Source organism: Pelmatolapia mariae, linkage group LG6 (assembly GCF_036321145.2).
Source record: "Pelmatolapia mariae isolate MD_Pm_ZW linkage group LG6, Pm_UMD_F_2, whole genome shotgun sequence".
Lineage (NCBI taxonomy): Eukaryota > Metazoa > Chordata > Actinopteri > Cichliformes > Cichlidae > Pelmatolapia > Pelmatolapia mariae.
This window is the reverse complement of record NC_086232.1, coordinates 10,740,963-10,746,962: the sequence shown is the minus strand read 5'-3', so window position 1 is coordinate 10,746,962 and position 6,000 is coordinate 10,740,963.

Genomic DNA, 6,000 nt, shown 5'->3' with positions numbered 1-6,000 from the left:
TTTTTTACAAAGTCCTTGAGCTGTGTCACATTGGCAGCTTGGTGCTGTTTTTCCTTCTTTGAGTGTTGTAGAAATGTTAGTTGCCATTGTAATTTCTCTTTTATGTCCTACTCTTCTGTTTTAAATTCTCAGCTTTTAATCTTATTTGGTTTTATCTTGATGTGAAATTCAGTCTAAATATAATTTCTATATTTTGTTGTTTATGTGTTACTTCTTTGCTCAGTTTCTCTTCCATTTTTTTCAAGAGGTTGTGCAACTTATAAACAAAACAAAGACACAAAGACAAAAAACAATGACAGACAAATGACATTTACACCATTACACCTTTTTATTTATGGAACCACTTTGCCCAAACACCATATTAGGCCAATTATCTTGTTCTCCTTTATTAAATCAAGCCCCATGTTGGTGCACTAATTTGTTGGGGTTTGTCATGAGATAAAAAGACAAATATGCTCAAACTTTTGGGCTCACAACTTATTAAATATATAGAATTTCAAAATAGTTTTTACATGGGGCCATGGACCTGCCTCTCTGTGGCTCAGAGACAAAGGCTGCTGCACCCAAATAGTAAACACCTTTATCGCGTGTAGTAAAGACAGAACGTTAACATGATTGGTCAACAGGTGGAGAAAACCCTCTATACCCCAGGTCCGGCTCACATTTCTTTTGCTTTTCTCCTTCTGGATATCTCTTTATATAGAGATGACAATTTTGGAGGCAAAACTCCCATCACAATGAAAACCACTCCGTGTGCTCTGGTCTGGCCTGTAGAGTTACAGAAGGGGGAAAGAGAGCATTCCCTAACACCTGATTTATAGAGCTGTTTTGGTCTAATGGAGCTAACGTTCCAGCCTACTTTATGCACCACTGTGATACTTTCCAGTTGTGGAATGTGTGGTGTTCTCTTTTCAACATTATTCAAATCAAATTTCAAATTCAAATTCAAATTCAATTTGTCACATACACAATCAACAGTGTGCAGACCATCAGTGAACAGTCAAACAGTTATTGAGGTAAATTATTGAAGTACATTATTTTGTTTTTAAGTGCATGTACAGTGTTGTGATTAGAGAGAGACCAGATCAAAAGTACATTATTGTTGTTGATATTAAGTGCACATGCAATGGTGTGCAATGGCTCTACAATATATATTTGTGTGCAGTAAAGGATAAAACAAATGTGTGATGCAACTCAACTATATACCCTAAAAGATAAAAATAAACTCTGACATAACTATTAAGGATGATTTTAAGTGAATTTTTTAATTTAATGTAATCCTATTGCATTGATTATATTGAATTTGAACATAATTGTTCTGTGGAATATTGCAGCCGGTAGAGATGAAACTTGGCACAGTAGGTGGACCAGAGGAAGAATGTGTTGAGAGTTTCACATCAACTATCAAGGATAATTTTTAATGTATTTTTGAATGTGATGTTATCAAATTACATTGACTGTGCTGAATTTGAGCAAATTTTTCTTTTAACTACTCAGAAACATTCACATATCACATTACCACCAAAATTTAAAAGAACAATAAATGAACACTTGACTGATTAAAACAATGGTCCTGGAGCTTCAGAAAAAAAAGTGTGTGTGTGTATTTGTATGTTTGCCATCAGAAAGAAAAGAGAATAAGCACTACTGTAAAGCTTAGTTTACAAGCACAAGAAAGTTATGCTGTGGAAAAGATGCAGTTGGCTTCACCACGCCTCACAAATGATGGCTCACTTAAGCACGGTGCGTTACCGGTATGTCAGTGTACGTGCCATCAGGTGCTGAAAGCCAACATCTCACAGGTTCTGAAACTGCAGGTTTAGTCACTCTCCAACCAAAATTCATTTATCCAGCAGCAAAAAAATTCCTTGAAAAACATTGTAATGAATTCCCACTTACTCTGGCTGTCTTGATCACATCATGATAAAAATGGCACTTCCTGCACAGTTATGACTCTCAGTGTGTCATGATACCAGTTTCCCATCAAAAATCTCTATTTTCTACCTTATTCGCTTACTTATAATGCACCAGTCTATTGTTGTATACGGTGTTGTCAGCTGCTGTTTTTTTGTTTTGTTTTGTTTTTTTCACAAAAATGACCTCTGAGAAGAAAAGGTAATTTCTGCTATTCCATAATTCTGTAATTTTCTGTAATTTTACACACTTATTTCTTACAGTTTAAGTCCAATGAGTCATGCTGACAGATTTCTTTCTTTGCCACAGTAGATTGTACTTTATCATATAGAAAAACAGTCAAACATGTAACTTCTTTACACTGACAGGAAGAGTTTCTCTGGTCCAGCCATCAAAGTGGGCTGTACGTGGCCCACAATGTAAAATGGGTTTGACATCCCTGTTCTAGATAACAAATCACACCCATCACACATGTTCCTTGCATTGACTGTTTATTAGGAATGCTTTTTGGTTTTCACTTCTTGATTTCAGTATTTATCCAGTCAATGTAAGAACAGACTTTTACAGAAACATCTGGTCCAGCACAACCACAACTACCACCTTTATGTACACCATAGATCTTGTTATCGTATATCACTCCACCACCAGAATCACCCTGAGAGAGACAATTTGTTGTGAATTTGTTTCAGGATAATTGCTGTCTACACAGTAAATATACAATAATGATTACAGCAATGCCAACTCACCGGACATGTATGGATGTTAGATTTTTTGTAACACATCCTGTTATCATACGGCACATTTGAATAACATGAACAGTGTCTGATAGCCTCACAGGTATCAACATCCAGCTTTGTACACTGGAGTTTACTTGGATAACTCGTGACTACAAAGAAGTAAAAAGAACAAAGCAGTTTATAGTGTTTCATCATATACATATTAAATTAAATGCTATTTTAACAAGACAGATATTTTATCTTATTTTAGGATATTACCAACTAATTTTAAAACAAATGTGTTCTTCAAGAGAAACTAAAGTTAAAAAAAAGAACAGAAGAAATACTATTTGTCAAAACATTTTTCAAATAAATGTAATTTATTAATTAAGCACACAAACCCAAATCAAACAGAAATTGTCTAACTGTGAAATAATCAAGCAAAAATGGTCTTACTTCAAGCTCCAGTCTTAGGATCTTTTTTATAATCACCATGGCCTGCAACCTGAACTTCATCGTTGCTAGAAAAAGACAAAAATTAATAAGTAATTCCACTTATGCTCATGTACTGCCAGAATAAAAAACAATAAATCATGTAAGGTTGTGTACTTCTCCATTCCAGTTTTACTCAACTAATTCACTTTTGAGGGTTCAAACATTCCATAGTATTTTTTAACTGTCTCAAATTTTATACAATGCTCTGTTTTTTTTCTGTCATTTTCTGTATATCATGACTGTAAGCCATAAAATCAGTCCACTAAAGGGGCTCCAACTCACATTTTGGGCTCATCAATAATATTGTTGTTTGCATCCTTCTTACACACAGGAAGAGCAACAGGTGTAATGCCAGGTGTAATGCCAGTAATGGCTTTTTTTAACTTCAGAAGCATGAGGTCAGTGGTTGGATGGGGTGTTATGGTTTCAATTTCTTCTGCTTTTCCTGGGCCTGGATGCACACCTACAACTGCAAACCTACAAGAAAGAACATTCACCTCCACATTTAAGGTAGTTTATTTCCTGTATAGGTAACAGTGTGGATTTACTGCCATGCAATTATAGACTTTAAGCAACAGATAAAACTAATTCATATATATATATATATATATATATATATATATATATATATATATATATATATATATATATATATATACATATATATATATATATATATATATATATATATATATATATATATACATTGTGGCAACAACAAGGTAGTTTTTATACTGAGGCAATAAAATTCAAGGTTTGTAGAATTATGGGTAAAAATTAATGGTGAAAATGTTTAGCTAAAACTAAAAAAAAATCTTTACTTACATTGGATTAGTTCTGCAGTGAGCTGCAGTGAGAATCCACTGATTACTGATCAAAGAGCCGCCACAGTCACCAGGTTTTCCGTCATTTCTTTTTGACAGGCTGACATGGTACCGTCGCTCGTTGTCGTTACAGTCTGTTCCCCCAAAAATTCTCTTCTGCACATTCACCACTGTGCTCACTGTCACACCTGAAACTGAAGGTCCTTCATCAGGTGTCTGTGTCTGTGTTACAACAGTTGCTTAACAACACATTTGCTCTTAAGAGATGAAAACAGGTAAGTGAGAAACTGTTACTTGTTAGTGAAATAAAGCAGCTGGAGGTTCAGCATTATTATTCTTTTTCATGCAGCCTGTCTGAATACACACTTATTTGAAAAGACAATTTTAGTATTTGTAGCACACTGAGGAAGAAGTTCAAAAACAGAATATTCTTTTTGATGAATAATTACAAAAATCAAATTGACTCATGCCCCAAATTTGTTTTTTAATATAAATATGTAACACATTTTAAGTAAAACAACAGCTGAACACTCACCGACCCACAGCAAGAGAAGAAGAGAAGTTAAATGAGCCATCACTGTCACTGACCTTACTACTACCTTCTACTTCAGTGTCTACAGTGGTTAAACCGGTGTGACAGTGGGGCCTTTTAAATTGGTACATGTTCTCCTATTGGCCCACAATCCACCAATACCCTCATGGAGCTTTATCAACACAAACCTATTGGCCAAAAAAACTGAACTTATTTGCAAACTTTTGATGACTCATACAATGTTCCATTTTCCCCTCCCCTGTACACCATGTATCATCATGAATGACACTGTTTTAAGAACTATGGATAAAAAAAAATCATTAGTGTTTTCTCACTGGGAAAAGTTGTGCTTTTTTACACGTACTCTAATGCCTTTAGTTTAAGTAATGAATAGGCACTGATGGAAATATAGTGTTTAAAACAATTAGTCAAAAGTAGCATACTTACATACAAACTGGAAAATAGGCACAAAAGTGCAGTTGATACAGTTTTCAGCACAAATCTAAATCTCATATATTTTAACTGGAAGCATATTTCTTGATAGACTCTTTTTTCAGAGGACATCACGTCCAGGTAACCAATAAAGATTTTTATGAAAGTGTTGATCTATCCATTTTACAAACCATGATCTTTTAATAAATATCAAGTGTGTCATTTATTTACTTATTTATTGCCTAAACCTAATTATAGACATATTTTTCAAAGGAAATGTTGAGTGATTGATCACACAACCTCATATCTCCTAAGGTTGTTATTCCATCATATTGGAGGAAAGTAAATAAACACTGTGAATGCAGTTTTTGTGTGTGTGTTGCTTTTGCAAAAAAAGAGCTTTTGTGATCATAATTATGACCCCAATGCAGTGTTGTTCCAAATGCCTTTTACTTTTCCAAGAGTAGATTTATTTTCTATTTCATTTCAGAAATAGCATGTAGCCAAGTCCTGGAGAAAGTGATGACATTATTGTAACTGCAGGTTTTTCAGGTATGCTTGGCAGCTGTTTGACATGAAGAATAGGAACATTAACATTATTGCTCATAAAGTCTTCATGGTGTATTTGCATGTGAAAAAGTCTCCAACATGAAGCAGATTTCATGAGTGTGACAGCTTCTGGGGAGAAGGTGTTTCTCAGCTTGGCTGTTCTGGCTGTGCAGCCTTCTTCCTCGTGGGAGGCGACAAAGCCATGAGCAGGATAGGAAAGTCATAAAACTAGCAGCCGTATTCCTACATCTTCTGATGTAGATCTCTTCAGTGAGAAATGGGAGGATGCTGTCAATGATCATCTGTCCTATCTGCAGCAGAGCAGTTTGTATACCAAACAGTGACACATGATGTAAGGATTCTCTCTATGGCACACTTATAAAATGATGTGACTGTGATACCAGGCCAGCCCACTTTAACCTCCTCAGTAGCTACAGCAATTGATGGGCCTTCTGTCTGCCAGAATTGGTGTTCCACATAAAGTTGTTTTGATGTGTATTCCCTGCTACTTAAAGCTGGTGATGACCATGACAGCCTT